Here is a 16,208-nt window from a genome sequence, read left to right as displayed (position 1 = left end):
GCTCCGGACGAGGACAGCCCCTCTCTCGGCGCGCCCTGAAGCCAGGCTGGCGGGAAGGGGGTGTTTCTGCGCGTGCGTCCATGGCCGCCGCTGCAAACGTAGTCGAGGGCATTGCTTTGAAGTGAGCCTGTTGCTAAAGTTGGTATCTGCGAAAGTCACACTAGGACTCCCGCAGCGCGTGTGCGCCCGACGCGTCCCGCCGGCCTTGTCCCTGCGTCTCCCGCCGCTCAGCACGCGCGCCTGACCCTCGTGAGAGGAGGCCCTTGGTCCTCCCGCTTCCTGTGAGCAGCTCAGTGGTGGGGGTCCAGTCGGGCCCTTCGGTGGGGCGCGGAGGGGGTCCCCTCACTGCGGCAGCATCCGGCTCTCCCTGCATGTCGTGGCCCACGTCGCTGCCCGTCCGTCCCCGGGAGCGTGGGGGCGTCTCAGCAGTCGCTGAGGGGGCTGGGGGGGCGCTCTCCCCATTTCCTGAGGCGGGTGCTGCAGCCCCCCGCCCCCCGCACCAGGACATTCGGGTCTGTTCGCGCTCTTCAGCTCAGCCTCCCCCAGAACGCGGCCCGTCCCCCAGGCGCTGGGGCTCGCCGGCCATCGCTGGCCGGCGGGCGGCGTCCTCGGGCAGCACGCACCCCCGCTCCCCGGCGGCATCTTCCCAGAGAGGAAAACCGTCAGCCGCAAGGAAAGCGCGCAGTGCGCGGCGCTGCCTCGCGCTCCTGGGCCGTGTGCGCCGAGGCCCCGCCGCCCACGAGGCGTCACTGCTTCCAGCCCGGGAGCCGGCGGGTGGCGCTGCGGGCTCCTGTCCTGAGGGCACGGCCCGCGGCTCTGTGGCCGCGCTCGCACCTGCGGGCGGACGGGGCACACGGGGTTCTGGGGGCACAGAAGCCGCCGCCGCCCAGCACGCGGCCTGGGAGGCGAGCGGGACGCCCCGGAGCAGGGGGTCGGCCGTTTGAATAAGCCCGCCCCCTTGGGGTCAGTGTGTTCAGTCATAATAAATTGTAAGTGACCCCAGAAAAACGGGAAACCACGAACCTCAGGGACGAGTACCTCAGAGTGACTTTAAAGACCCACTTTTATGAGCCGTAGATTACGGGTTGGACTCTAAGCGGACAGAGTCGGACCCTAGTCCCGAGACGTGAAGACCCGTCACGTCCAACTCCGTCTGGGAGGTGAAGACACCCTCGGGCCCAGCGAGCTGTCCTCGGGGCGAAGTGACCGCACGGCGGGAGGAACGGAAGCTTGCAGCGGTGACCGCAGGTACAGCCCGTTCCAGCCGCGCCCGGCGCAGGGTCCCGCGGTCCCGCCCCGGTTCTAGTTCAGGGACCAGCGCTCCAGAGGAGGGAGGGCCCGGGCAGGGAGGTCCACGGCTGGGGTCGCGAAGCCTTGTCAGCGCGTTCGTGAGAGCCATCCAAGCCCGTGGGACCCTAGCGTTAGCCGTCCTCCGGGCGCGGGATGTGCATTGTAGCCGTTTGGTAGAGTGGCCGCATCTCTCGTGGGCCTGTGCTTCCCGCGTCGTGTGCGGTGCCCCCCCTGCCCCGCGGCTGTGGCCAGACCGAGGGTCCCGCTCCACCCTCGGTGACGGTGACGGTGACGGTGACGCGGAGGGGAGCGCTCTCCTCTGGGGAAGGAGCGGGGAGGGCAGCTGTGGTGCAGGGAGCACTCAGCACTCAGCACTCAGGGTTTGGGCAGAGGGGAAGCAGCACATCAGGCAGCCTGGGAACTGGGACAAGAGGAAGGGAGCACAAGGTCTGGGGGCGGAGGGTGCTGGAGGGCCTGGCGCTTTTACAGACCAGACCGCGACAGGACAGCCCGCGACCAGTTCAAACTAAGCAGGCAAGCGGGCACGAGAGGGGCCCACGGTGTGCGGAAGGGCTGAGTCTGTTTTACCCCAAGTGCCTCCCGCCGCTGGTTCCCACTGGTGAGGTAGACTGCACCAGCGGTGGCCACGGCGGGCGGGTGGAGGGACAGTTTTGTCCTGTGCCAGACGAGTGAATATTTCTGAATATTGAGGGCTAAGCTGTGTTAACAAAGCCTGTAAACTCACCCCAAGAAACCAGAGCAGATTGTGGGAGTGGCCGTCTGTTCCTGTCCTGCTTGGGACAGGCAAAGAGGCCCGCCCGTCCAGGTGGGATGGTCCTGGAGCACCTGCCCTGGGCCCTGCTGCTCCTTCCCCGGCTCCTGAAGTGCGAGGGCTCGGGCACTCAGGCAGCGGACCCCAGCGAGGAACGGACTCCCACCTGCGGGGGGTGGCCAGAACTCCTGCACCTTGCGCCCGGCTGGAGGCCCGGTGGACCCTTCTCTCCCCCAGCTCCCCACAACACCGTGAAGCCCGGAAAGGTTCTGCCATCCAGGGACACAGGTCTGGGGCCCCAGACCCGCAGTTCTGCCTGCCTCACTCGGTGTCACCCCATCCCCCCGGACACTGCCAACGCAGTCCAAGGGGCTGGACCCCAAACAGATGCCACCCCCACCACGTTCCTCGGGCTCTGAGTCCGAGAAAACCCCCCAGAGGCCCACCTTGTTCTCCAGAGTTCGTGGCCCCCTGATCCAGGGAGGGGCTCACCTCCCTCGGCCCCAGCCCGTGCCCACCTGAGACGCAGCCACAGCCAGTACCTGTGACCAGGTAGGTCACTGCACGGCCCGGGGCTGACCGTGGGCCTGCCCTACTTCCTCCCAGACTTCTGTCCAGGACGGCCAGGTTCTGTCCCGGGATTTCTCCGTGGACGTGGAAGAGAAGCAGGTAGGCACTGGCCCTGGTCTGGTCTTCGTGGGGAGAAAGACACCCTGAGTTGAGAGCTGCTGAGGTGTGGCCAGACCACACCTGTCACGTCCTGTCCCCCACCCAGGTCTCTAAAGAGGCCCTCAAGTCCTGGGAGGTGGGCTGGCCTTGTCCCCATCCCAAGACAACAACAGTCACCTGATGCCTCTGAAAACGTTGGACAACGCGGGACAGTGGAGAAACCGAGGCATCGGAAGTTTAAAGCCTGGGAGGGCAAGATGCTCCTTCTTAGAATTATCCCGCATCTGAGGTGCACAAAACACCTGGTCCACCTACCTCCCCAACTGTGCGGGTGAGGACCTGAGGGTCACCGTGTTGCACCCCCACCAGGGGAATGGTCAGGCTTTGCTCCTCCTGGTGCCACCCCCCCGAGGCGGCCAGCTGCCTCCGTCCCAGCGCGGGGGGCCGCCTGAGCAGACGGAGGCCAGCAGGACAGGCCTGGGGCATCCTCCATCCCAGGACCCGCCCCAGCCAGGACCCCACAGTCGAAGCCTCCGGTCTCCCCGTGTCTCCGCGCAGGCCGGACTCTGGGGTCCTGGCAGGACTGCTGCTGTAGTCACCTCCCCGCGTGTCCCCACGTGGTGGGGCTTTCCTGCAGCTTCTCTCCCGGAAGGTTTCATCTTGGAATAATTCTCGGCTTTCAGAGAAGCTACAAGACAACCCTTTCCTCCCACACACGCCCTGGGCCGAGGGGCTCCGTCCTGCAGCCTCCCCCTCAAGGACGGCGGACGCCCCCATCTCCCAGTGATGTCTGCTCCGTCCCAGAACCGAGGCACTCGGCCTCCAGCTCTCTGGGTCCCTCTGTCCCTGGCGTGGGGTGACCCACTGGGAAGGGCTGGGAAGGACGCATGCTACCTGTTTGTGTCCTTAGGCGGCATCTGTAGCTGCTCCCGAGATTCACGAACATCCCGCGTGCTCCCGGCAGAGAGTGCGAAGCGGCTCTGATCCTTCTGTCTCCCTGAAACAGAAAAGCCTTAGCGCCTGTTTGTACCACTGGGTGTAATTTCAGAAGGTTCCAGAAGGTGGTGCTGGAAGCTAAGAAGTGCTGCCCTGCTGGCCGGCATCAGGGTCCCGGGCTGATTTCTGGGCTTGGGGACAGCAGAGGACACAGTTCTTGGAAGAGGGACGTCGCCTAGAGCTTGACCATCCCCATTCCAGAACTGAACAATTCCCACCTTGGCCTGCAGGCATCGTATACATACGGCGCCGATGATGCCTGAATGCGAACCGCGGACCCCTCTTCGTAGTAAGACAGGTGGGGGCAGGGGTCCCCAGGTCCCAAGGAGGCACCCGTGAGCGCTCGCCCAGGCTCGCGGCCCCCTCCCCACGGACAAAACCTCCTGCTGGGCCTCAGACCTGCTGGCTGAGCAGAAGCCACAGAACCAGAACCGGGCTTGCCTCCTTTTTTCTGAGTCCTGAAAACACTCAGAACTAATTGCAGAATTTTCCGGGGTTCGTAGCCTGGCCGTTTCTCGGCTCTTCCAGGTCCCCCGCGCCCCCCCAGCTGCGGCTCCCCTCCCTGCGTCCCAGGTCACCCCGCGGTCCCAGCGGGCGCCAGCTCTGGAAACACTGAGGTGGGAACACCGGCCTCGCACGGTGAAGACGCACTCGAGTTCCCGCGGCGGCTCAGCGCTGTGAACGGAGCGCAGCTGAGACAGCTCGGCCAGCGTCCTCGCGCGTCCCCTCCTTGCAGGTCTCGTAGCTCTGCCGCGGGCGCCTGGGGCGGCCGTCACAGGGGCCAGGCAGGGCCTGGGACACTGGTGAGAGCCCAGCCCTGCGGCCCTCCCCGCCCAGTCCTCCCCCTGCAGACCCAACCGGCTGGAGGCAAGTGCCCGACTCCCACGCTCTCAGGAGACTGCTGTCACTGGCCGTGAGGCGTCCACTCCCCCGAAAGCCAGCGCCCCAGCCAGGAGGCCCAGGCCCGTCTCTCAAGGTCCACCATCTATCCAAGCAGGCGGACGGCCCATTAGGGCTGCAGGGGACCCCGGGGCTCGTGGTGGGTCCTAGGCCTTCAGAGGCCAACGAGCAGCACAGAGCCTCTGAGCAAAGAGGACAGAGGCCCGGACCCGTCAGGGACGCAGGCACGTGCCCCGGGCACCCTCGGGGACCAGGACACACAGTGCCCTGCAGGAGAAGCTCCCGGGTTCGGTGGATGCGGACGGGCCCCCAGAATGTGGCTGAGGGTCCTCACCATGTCCACACACAGCGGAGCCATCAGCAGTTCTGAGCCCCTGCCCTCAGTGGAGCCCAGAGCGGGGTTCCCAGCCAGCACCCCCGGCTCCCAAGTGCGGGGGCCCCCACCTGCCAGGGCCACTGAAGTGCTGTCCAGAAGGCCAGGCCTGGAAGCAGCAGACTTGTCCGCTCGGTTCCCGGGCCCAGACGTCTGAGGTCAAGGTGCCCAGGGCCGCGCTCCCTCGGGGGCCCCGGGGCCGCCCCCATCCTGCTGCTTCGAGCTCTGGTGCTGGGGGCCTTCATGGGCTTGTGGCCTCGTGGCTCAACTCCGTGCCTCCGTCCTCACGCTCGTGGTCTCCCCGCGTGTCTGGGTCCAATCTTCCCACTAGATGAGAACACCAGTCACGGGCATGAGGGCCCAGGACAGCCTCATCTTAGCAAATTCCATCTGCAAAGATCCTGTTTCCAAAAACCAACCTGTCCCAAGGTTCTGGGTAGACACGAATGTGTGGGGACACCACACAGCCCCGTACAGTGGGGTTAGGGTTAGGATCCCTGAACAGAATTGATTAAATAATACCTAATGTTAGCCGGGTGTCCCCTGCCCTTCTGTACCTGAAGGTATGGAGATGCCACCAGCCGAGCAGGGAGATGGTTTTTGTGTCACGACTAGACTGCGTGCCCTGGTCCGGCTGTGCCCGTCCCACCTGCCTCCAGGGAGCGGGTCCTTGAGGAAAGTAGAAAGTCTGCATGTTTATGAAATGTTGGCGCTCGGGCGTCATCGGTGTGGTTTGGGTGAACCCGGATCGCTGGGCATGCCTGTCCGCACCACACAGGATCTTCGCCGCGTGGTGTCTGCCGGGCTCTGGGGCGCCTGGAAAGAAAGACCAATCTCAGGCATCTTTCTGTCCTGGGTGACACTCTCTGTCTTGTCACCGTGACTTGGTTTCTCCCCTGGCTTCGGAGGCACAAGCGGGACTGAGCGTCTGGAGGCTGTTGTCATGCAAACAACTTTGGGTTCTTGCCCAGAAGGGGACACTGTGATGTCTACTGTTCTCCTTGAATTAGAGCTGAAACATGGCCACCCTGCAGAGCTTACCTTTCCTGGGTCCCCTGAGCGGAGCCCTGGGGTGGGGCCCCCGCTCCCTCCTGGGAGATCCCCACAGCCTCACGGTCATGGAGCAGAATGACCCGCGGGCCCCGTCACCCAGTGCACCTATTCCTGTCCAAGCAGCCGGCATTTAGGGCAGATTCTGTCGAGAAAATTAGCTTGTGTCGTAAGGACTCACACCATTACCTTCCAATTACACATCGAACTCCAACGTCCCTCTGATGTGCTTTTAATTGTCAGTATTTCTCTGTTTTTCTCTAAACAGTCCATTTGTCGTCCCAAGTTGGAAAGCTAGCATTACCCGCCTGTAGGTTCTTAGGGAGAAGGCCACCAGTTTTCCTAATTAAAGTGGTTATTGATAAATGCACACTCAGCACCTTTGCCGGGATGAGCTCTGAGCAAAGGGAAGATCCACTCGAAGTCCATGGGGATCAGGGTCCCTCCCCTTCCACACCCATCCCGCTCTCATGGCCGAGCCTGGATCGGACGGGTTTCCTTTGGTTCCGTGGGAGTCAGACGCGCCTGGGCACGGAGGTGCGGTGCCGTGGGCTCTGGAGGGCCAAGGGCACCAGCTGCAGACCCACAGGCCCCGCCCGTCCCTCTGCCGACCTGTGTCCTCGGGCCCTGAGCCCTGGGCCAGCCTCACAGGGTCCCATTGCCGGCTGCCCAGGAAACCTGGCCACGGGGGGCAGGGGCGGCCCCAGGGGAGACGCAGGCCAGGCGACTGCAGAGCAGAGGGGCTCACCACCTGCCCCTCTCCCCGCACCCCGCGGGGTCAGAGGTTGGTCTGAACGGGACGCGGCCATTGCAGAAAGCACGTTTAACCAGACCACAATTTGTCCCGGAGGTCAGAGGTCCGAATGGGTTTCTCTGGGTGACAGTCCAGGAGCGGGCAGGGCTAGTTCCTTCCGGAAGCTCCCGAGGAGAACCTGCCCCGGCAGCCTCCATGTCTCCAGACCCCACACCCCCATCCTCCCACCAGCCCGTGGCATCCTCCAGCCGTCGGCCTCTGTCCTCACGGCCCCACTCCGGCCCCCAGGCTCCCTCTCCCCAGGACCCCGACGGCGCTCTCCCAGCCCCGGTCCGGCCTTAATCCTCCCGCCAGGAGAGGCAGGGTGTTGAGAGGTCCCGGGGCCATCGCGACCCGGGCCGAGGTTAGTCCCCGCCGTGGCTCCCTGGGCTTTGCTCCTCACACTTCCACTGACCGTCCCCCAAGCGCCCAGCGTGTGTGCCAGGGGCTGGGCACCCGCGGGCAGTAAGGCTTCACCCGGGCATTGGGGGCTGGCCCCACTGACGCCCCAGCCAGCTTGCCGGCTCGGCTCGCCCTGGGACGCCACGTGGCGTAGAGCCCGAGCCCGGGTGCCCGGGTCCGCTTCTGCTGCCCACCTGCCCACGGGAGCCTGCCCGCAGGAGGGGTGTGCCACTGCCGCCGCCGTGACCGGGGCCACCGCCCACAGGAAGCGCGGCTTCTTCCCATGGCCACCTCCAGCTAGCAGCGCCCCCGCCGGGGGTGCGGGGACCCCCTCCTGCCGGCTCGGCCCAGCACCCCCGCGTGTGGAGCGGCAGCAAGGCCAGGGTCGGCTGTGCGGCAGGGACGTGGGCGCCGGGGACAAAGGACCGTCCAGGGCCCCGCTTCAGCGCAGGCGGCTGTCCTGTGGGTGCTGCCGGCCGAGTGGGAAGGAGGCCAGGAGCCCACGAGGCCCCAGCTCCCTGCTCTGCAGGCCGGCGGGGAGGGGCAGGGGAGGACCAGGGTCACAGGCACAGCAGGGGCTGTGGAGGGTGGCCCCACACCCAGCACTCGGCAACCTGGGGCTCGGGGGGGCTGTCACGTCAGGCCGTGGGGGCTGTGCGGCCTCTGATTCTGCGTCCCCTTGCTGACGCGGCCCACCCTCGCACCCCGAACCCCGCCCTCTTCCCGCCACCTGGGGCACGCTGGATTCTCACCGCAGCTTTCATGAGCTCTCCCTCCCCCCCTTGCCCCCTTGGGCATCCCCCACCCCAACTGTGACAAAATGGGAAGGAACGAAAATAGGAGAGAAGCAGGTGACGTCTGTCTGCTTCCCTGCGAGCCAGGTCGGGCCTCGGGGTCAGGTCGCCGGGGAGACGGGTGGGAAGGTGCTGCCGTGGAGCCCAGGGCATGGGTGCGAGGCCGCGTGCAGGGAGGCCCCCAAGCACAGAAGTCCGGTCAACGGGCGGCGGCCACAGGAGGGTAATGAGGACCAGGACCCACAGGGACGCCACCGGCGCGCCAGCCGAAGCCGCGGGAAAGCGTGGCGGTTCCTCACGGGCACGGTGGGGTCCAGCCCCTGACCGCTGGCATGTCCTCTGGAGGAGCCGAAGGCAGGGTCCCGGGGGATACCCGCACCCCCACGTCCACAGCAGCCGTCCCTCCGTGGACTAGCGGGTGAGCAGAGGGCGGCATACTTGCTGTGGAATACGGGTCAGCCTTCAACAGGGAGGAATTAGCGCTGTAACGGGGCGGAGGGGGGCCGAGGAGCAAGAAGTCGAGGGCCGGGGTGGGGGCGTTCGTGTTCGGGGGAGGGCGAGGTGTCGGTTTGCAAAGGGAAGGGGTTCTGTGCATCACTGAGCAACAACATCAATGTACTTAATGCCACTGAGCTGTACGCCCAAAATGGAAGATTTTACCACGATTTTAGAAACCAGCCCCTGAGGGGCACTCTGGCGGCCTGAGTGCCCGAGGCCCCGTGGGGTAGGGTCCTGTGGCTGCCCCCGCCCAGAGCCCAGCCCCCTCCCCGCCCCCGGGCTCGGAAAGGATCCGTTCTCCCTCACAGGCGCTGCCCACCTACCGCCTGCGCTCCTGGGGGCCCTCACGGCCCGAGGCCACGGCCACGGCCACAGCCCCAGGCTCGCCGGCACGCGGTGTGAAATGGCGCTGAGGGTCTCTGGCGGGATACTGCTTCCTGTGTCTAAGAAGAAAAGGCTGAAGCGGGCTTGTAAAAACCTGCCATCCGCTGGACATCAAATGGCTCTCACGCAGCATCTTGATGAGTTAAGTGTAAATGAATCAGAAGCACATGGATTAAATTTCCCTTGAAATTCAGTCTGGTTTAAAAATTAATGGAAAAAGTGCCTGGCAAAACTTGTTTAGAACTTTATTGAACCAAAAACACTTTAAAAATAGTTTGGGGAGTGGAGTGAACCCAAGTGGAGGCTGGGCTCCACGTCTTGGGTGGATTCCGCCCTGGTTCCCGGGGTCGGAGCCAGGACGCGGGAGGGGGCTCTGCCTGGGGGAGGGGGTCCTGCAGAGCCTCCCTCACGAGAACGGGTCCGCACAGAAAAAAGGAAGTCCTTTAGAATCGAAAAAGGAAAATAAGAAGACGAGCTTCCCTGTCTCAGGCTGACTCATTCAAGTGGACTCAGGCAGCCAACTAAGTAAGGAAAAAGTTACAACGTTGCCATTCGAAAACACTGAATTCACAGGTGCAAACCCCAAGTATTGCCAGAAACCAAAAATGTTACCTATTTCCCACCCGCCAGGTGGGTGACAGGCAGATGCCCAGCGTGAGGCAGTGGTTTGGGAGCCTCGCCGGAGCCTTTTCTCTGGACGCGGCCAGAAGCGCCTGCAAGGACCCTCTCCTGGGGCACGCGGAACAGAGAAGGCTGAGGCCCACAGAGCCCGGCGCCTTCCGCCTGCCGCTCACAGACGCCTCCAACTTCTAGAGATTAAGCCAAGCACAAGCGTGTGCGGCCGCCAGGGGCCTGCGGTCTGCCCCAGGCTGGCCGGGAGAGGAGAAGGGGGCCAGGGTGCCCCAGGGGCTCAGGGCAGACCCGCACCTGCCACGTGAGTGTCAGCTCAGCCCAAGAGAAGTCCAGCTGCCACGTGAGGCGTCTTCCTTGCTGAGTGGGCTCCGCCAGACCCAGGTGGGCACAGGAGCAGGCAGAGGCATCCACACCGTCCGCCTCCTGCCACTTCGTGGTGCCGTGCATCCTCACCCACCTCGGAAGCAGGGCCCCGTCCCCGGGACTGGCCGCGGCCACTTGCTGTGGCCTCCACAGCCTGGGGCTCCTGCAGCTGTGACGGAACCCCAAATCAGACCACACGGAGCAAGACGGAAGTTGTCTCCTCACCCCGGGGACACACTCGAGTAGGCTCTCAGGCCCTGCCGGCGGACCCCGCCATTCGGATGCTCAAACAGTGCGCAAACCCACCTCTGGACCTGTTTTCCTCCACGTCGGCCTTGGCTGGTGGTCGCTTCCCCAGGAGGTGCCTCGGAGCCACGGACCCACGGGCTCACCCCACACCCCCCAGAGGATGGGAACATGTCTTTCCAGTCGGTGCAGGAAGCCTGTGGGGAGCAGGAGGGGAGACCCCACGACCCCACGGGGACTGTGGGCCAGGCCTCCGGACCCCCCGGCAGAGGGCTGAGTTGATGTGGCGCCCGCGGCGGTGGCTGGCCCGGCAGTAAAGGTCGTGGTGGACGCAGAGGTGCCAGAGCCGGGGCGTCCGGGGAGGGTTGGGTGGGATACAGGGTTCAGGGGATGGGGGCAGCACGGCAGGGCGAGGGTGGCGTCCTAAAGGAAATAAAAACCACCTGGCTGGGGCGCCTGGGTGGCTCATATTGGTTAAGCGTCTGCCTTCGGCTCGGGTCCTGATCCCAGGGTCCTGGGATCGAGCCCCGCATCGGGCTCCCTGCTCGGCGGGGAGCCTGCTTCTCCCTCTCCCTCTGCCTCTCTCCCTGCTCATGCTCTCTCCCTCTCTCTCTCTCTCTCTGTATCTCTGTGGCCCAAATGAATAAATAAAAAAACCTTAAAAACCACCTGGCATTCGTGCTGGCTCCCTGAGGACACGGGGACAGATCACCACAAACCAGCAGAAATGTCCTGTGGCACTTCCCGAAGCTCCAGGTCACAGCCCAGCGCGGCTGTAGGGAGGACCCTCCCCTGGCTCTTCCAGGCCCGGCGAGCTGGCGAGCCTCTCGCTCCGTGGGCTGTGCGCGCATCACTCCAGCCCTGCTCCTTGTCATGTGACCTTCTTCCGTGTGCCTTCTCTTGCGATGAGCACCGCGCTCACGGTGGATCGGGGCCCACCCGAATGCCCTGCTCTTAACTAATCACATCTGCAAAGACCCTATTTCCAAACAAGGTCCCGTTCGCAGAGACCAGGGTTAGGACTCCAGCACATCTTTTTGGAGGACACGGTTCAACCCATGACCATATTGCTCTGAAATAACAAAACTTGTTGAGGGATTAGTACCAGCGGTCCCCGACGTGAGCGGTGCCCCTCACTTAGCCGCACAGAGCTGAAGACCTTCCTGGCGGCTCCCAGGCGTGTGCGGTGGGAATTCGAACGAGGCTGTTGTGGAGAAGCCACCAGGATGGGAGCCCGAGGCACGCCGCTGACCTCCTGGTGAAACTGAGGGATGTCATTTAAAACAAAAACAACCGTTTTGAGCCTCCCGAAGCCTTCCTAAGGCAAACAGCAAATGAAACATCTATTCAAGAAAATCTATGCAAATCCATTAAGAAAGGCAAGAAGCACTGGTATTTGAACCAAGATGGCTCCAACCCCCAGTCAGTGAGGAGACCACTCCAGAGACTGCGGCCAGGGTCGCAGGGCCCCCTGCCCCTGCCCCCGCCAGAGGGCTTTCCTCCCAGAGGAGCAGGGCTGTGGGCTTCCCCACGCTGGGCCCCTGGGAGCAACGCCAGAAGCTGGACACTTTGGGAGCGAGCAGCCTTCACTAAAATAATCCAGCCAGCCACTAAACAAACAAGGGAACGACAGTAACAAGCCCTAGACTGGTGGCCGGGGTTGGGGGGGTGCCCGAATCCAAAGTTGCTACAAAATATTATCTGAAATGTCCAGTTTCCAATAAACAATTATGAGGCATGCGAAGAAGCAGGAAAGCATGACACAGACATCAGGAAAAAAGCAGGAAAGAGAAGCTGCCTAGGAGAGTCCCAGATGTCGGGTTTCACAGAAAAGGACTCCGACGTACCCACTACAGACGTGCGCACAACGCTGGGAGAAAGCCTGACTCGGAGTGAAGGGGTGCGTGACGGTAACGTCACACGAAAGACGCTGCCAGTAAAGGGGCAGAAACTGTGAAAAAGAACCAAATGAAGATTCTGGAGCCAAGAAGCACTGTAACTAAAGGAAAAATTCACGAACGGGCAGAAGAAAGAACCGGTTTACTTGAAGATAGATCAGTCAGGATTACGGAAGCGGAGAAAAGGGAGAAATACAACGAAGAAAAACGCAGGGAGTCCTGCAAGAACCACAGCATCAGCGGCACCAACTAACGGCGGTGGGGGAGAGAAACGAGAAGAACTTTGCCGAAGACTAGCGGCCGATGTCACAAATCTAGTGCCAGTAGTAGCCCTCATATCCAGGACGCGCGGTGGGGGATAAACGTGGAGACCCACAAGCTCACACGTCATTGTACAAATGCTGAAAATCAGACGCGGAGAAAATCTTAAAAGTAGCAAGAGAAGAATGTGTCACTTACAAGGGACTAACGGTGGCTTCTCGGCAGAGAGCGCCGTGGGTGACGCATTCAGGGCGCTCAAAGGGAGAAAGTCCTGTCAGCCAAGAACGCTACAGTCAGCAAAGCCATCTTTCAAAAATGAAGGGAATGAAGTCTCTCCCAGCTTAAAAAAAAAAAACACAAAACAACACAGAATTTGTTGCCGGCAGACAGGAAAGGACACTCTTCAGGCTGAAAGCAGGTGCCCCGGACAGAGACTGCGTCCACACGGAGGAACAGACTGCCCGTGGAGGTGACTGCAGAGCACGACAGTGTAGACTATTTCTCCTTTCTCCTATAACCAATTCAGAAGGCAGCTCTGTAAACCAACGTGTCTGTGACGTAACCTTGGGCCTATAATTAATGACAACACAAGGACGTGGGTGGGGCAAAGCTGGGTCCTGCTAAGGAAATGCATCCAGACGGAGAAGTCATACAATTACAGGTATTGTCAGTTCCTAACATTACTGCTCGCACCATATGTAACAATCGAAAACAAGGGGAAAGAGAATAAACCTACCTAGGACTAGTGTTCATACCCATCACTGGGATTAAGTTGGTATAAATCTCAAGTTGATTGTGATTAAGACGCTACATCAGAAAAGAGTCAGGGCACCTGGGGTTAAGGGTCCAACTCTTGATTTCGGCTCAGGTCTTGATCTCAGGTCATGAGATCAAGCCCCACTTGGGCTCTGCTCAGCGGGGAATCTGCTGGAGATTCTCTCTCCCTCAGCCCCTCCCCCCTTGCACGCGTGTGCTCGCTCTCTCAAATAACAAATAAATGAAACTTTTAAAAAAAGTCACTTAGGCTTTAAAAAAAGCAATAAAGGGGAGACAGAAGAACAAGAAAGACATAAGAAAAGCAGACAAAAAACAGTAATAAAGCAGATGTAAATCCAACTCTATCAATAATGACACTAAGTGTAGATCGATCAAACGAGCCAATCAAAAGGCAGAGACTATCAAATGGACCAAAGCAAACAAACAAACAAAACCCCACGATCCAACTTTAAGGAGGAGACAGGAGGTGCATCTTGGGTTCAAAGGCACCAATGGACCAAGAGGGTGGAAAAGGTGTATCATGCAAAAAGCAGCAGGACACGAGCTGCAGAGGCTCATTCTGATGCCAGACAAAATGGATTTTTAACCCAAAAAGCGTAAAGATGAAGAGGGATGTTTGATAATGATAAAAGGGCCAACGCATCAGGAAAACACAACAGAGCTCCTAAATACCTGAAACAAAGCTGAGGGAAAGAAGGGAGAAACAGAGTCCCGCACTAGGAGCTGGAGACGCCAAGACCCCACTTTGCACGTGGTTCTAGCAAACACACCCAAGCCCAGCAAGGAGACAGGAGACCCGAACTGCAGCACAAACCAGTGAGGCCTGTGGGATAGCAGGAAACACATCCTTTTCAAGGCGATGGAAGATTCTCCAGGCTATAAAACAAGCAGGCGCCTAAGGCCATCGCACAAGGAAGTGAGAGAGGGCTATGGAGATGGGGCCAAGGCTTGGGAGGGAGGTGATGAGGACCCTGGGCAGATGGGGCAGGTGAATTGGAGGAAGGTTCTGGAGATGGGCTAAATACGGGTGGAGAGAGAGGACTCCAAGTCCTAGGAGGTGGGTACCAGGGACAGAGACTGGTTCCTGGTGAGGAGTCCCTGCTCCAGGTGTGGAGGGTGACGATCATCAGGTGCCATGCTGGACGGTGTGGCTTTGACCCTGATGCCCTGGGCAAGTGTCCAGGGGAGGGAAGTGGACTGATTCATTGATGACTGAGGTTTTAGATCTGCTGCTGGTGCCTGGACTGGGTAGTCAGGCTGAGTTTGGGCAGGGAGGCCAATAAGAAAAGGCCTCTGCCATGTCTCAGAGAAATGGAGTGGATTAAAGAGATACTTTGCAAGTCAAAGCCCAGGGTAGAGTCTCAGAACCCTGAATTCGTGGATCTCCGAGAATACCTACACTAGAAAGGAAGGTCTGAATGTGCTGACACAGATGTCTAATCAAAGGGAACTCCTTCTCTCTCAACTCCAGTGCCAACGGTGAGACTTGGCTGCACTGGCGTTTTTAAAAATCTCAGCCCTTTACTTAAAAGTAAATAACCCCTCCATGGTTCTGATTTCTTGATAATGCCCATCTCCACGCTCCAGCTGGATGTCAATTCCCCAAGCACACTTCCTGGCATCTCTGATCAGCCCAGGTGCATCCTCCCTGCGGGTTAGAGGGTGCCGTCAGGAAGGACCCACACCTGCCTGTGGAGAGGGGCCAGAGGCTCCCTGTTCCTGCATGGAGAAGTTCAGCCCCTGCTCTGCTTTGGAATGTGCATCCAGCACGGACAGAGCACTCACACTTCACTCGGGGTGTCTGAGGTGACGTCCAGGGGCGAGAGCAGCACCTGCTTGTCCAGTTGAGGAACAGGAAGAAAGTGGGGGAAGGGGTGCCGGCCAGAACACTGGCCCACGAGCCTCTGCCCCGGGCAGCCTGTGCCGAAGCCGCCCCGGAGGATGCAGCCCCCGGGGCCAGGCGCGTCTCCCAGGCGGGCAGCGCAGCCCCAGCCAGCCGAGCTCTGTGGGGTCCTCCTGACCCTGTGCCCGAGCCCCGACAGCGCGGCCCGCGCCTCCACAGCTCTTGGGCTTCAACCCCGAACCCAAGCCACAGGATCGCCCGGGGCTCCAGAAAACACTGAGCAGGGTGGGCGACACTCCAGGGCGCCCCAACAGAAAGGATTTGGCATCCAAAGGGATTTTGAAAACGGCGAGCGTCTCCGCGTGTATTCGCCCCAATAATCCGCAGAAACAACAGTGACCTAAAAATAGTCTTGTTTTCTGTCCTAAGCTCCTTTTAACTTCGTTAGTCATCACCAACCCTTAAAATAAAACCCGTGTAACGTCCCTCCTGGTAGCAGCTGTAAACACACCGAGAGGAGGCCGAGGACCGAGAGGCGCGAAGGCGAGCGCAGGGCCGCGGCCGCGGGACGCAGGCCGGGGGCCCCGCGGTGGCCGCGGTGGCCGCCCGAGCCGGACACGGGGGCGCGCCGGCCTCGGAGCTGCCGCCGCCTCCGCAGCGCCCTGCGCCCTGGCGCACGGCCACCGTGGTCCCGGCAACGGCATTAAACACAGGGAAACAGACGGGGATTCCGTCACCGGGCGGGGGAATAAGGAGGGTATTGAGAGCAGGCAGGAAAGGCGCTTTTCTGGACGGAGTGAAAATTACTTACGAGAGAGGAGGAGGAGGAGGGGGAGGAGGAGGAAGGGATGAGGAAGTGGGGGGAGGCGGAGGAAGGGGAGGGGGAGGAAGGGGAGGGGGCGGAGGGGAGGCGGGAGGAGCCCCCGGGCTCGGGAGGCCCGGCTGGGCGCGGGTGACAGCGCGGTGGGGCGCGCGGGAGGGGGTGGGAGTCAGTCATTGTTTTACTGCAACTTGCCTGACCTCCCTGTCCCCCTCCCCGCCCCAGGTGCGGGGCCACTAGGACCCGCGGCGGCACCCTCTTTGGAGGGGCGGGGCGAGGGCGGGGCGAGGGCGGCGCGGCCCTGGCGCCCCCTGGCGGCCTCCCACGCAGGATGCGCGCCCCTCCCCCTCCCAGCCTCAGCGCCTTGGCGGGGTCCCCCAGCCTCGCGCATCCCGAAGCGGTCCCCCAGTCTCAGCATCCCCGCGGGGTCCTCCGGGCCTCGGGCA

General features: G+C 61.7%; 1 long non-coding RNA gene across 1 annotated transcript; it reads right to left on the bottom strand.

Moving 5' to 3' along the window:
- Window positions 1–3,337: 3,337 nt before the first annotated feature.
- LOC118004590 lies at window positions 3,338–6,006 on the bottom strand. The gene is made up of 3 exons (XR_004677631.1): window positions 5,558–6,006; window positions 5,072–5,327; window positions 3,338–3,728 (listed from the first exon to the last, which is right to left on the bottom strand). It is a non-coding gene; the product is annotated as an uncharacterized LOC118004590 (long non-coding RNA).
- Between the last annotated feature and the right edge of the window lie 10,202 nt (window positions 6,007–16,208).

The sequence above is a fragment of the Mirounga leonina genome, unplaced genomic scaffold (genome assembly GCF_011800145.1).
Source record: "Mirounga leonina isolate KUSES-001 unplaced genomic scaffold, KU_Mleo_1.0 Mir_93, whole genome shotgun sequence".
In the NCBI taxonomy this organism is placed as follows: domain Eukaryota; kingdom Metazoa; phylum Chordata; class Mammalia; order Carnivora; family Phocidae; genus Mirounga; species Mirounga leonina.
This window is presented reverse-complemented; position numbering and strand designations above follow the sequence as displayed.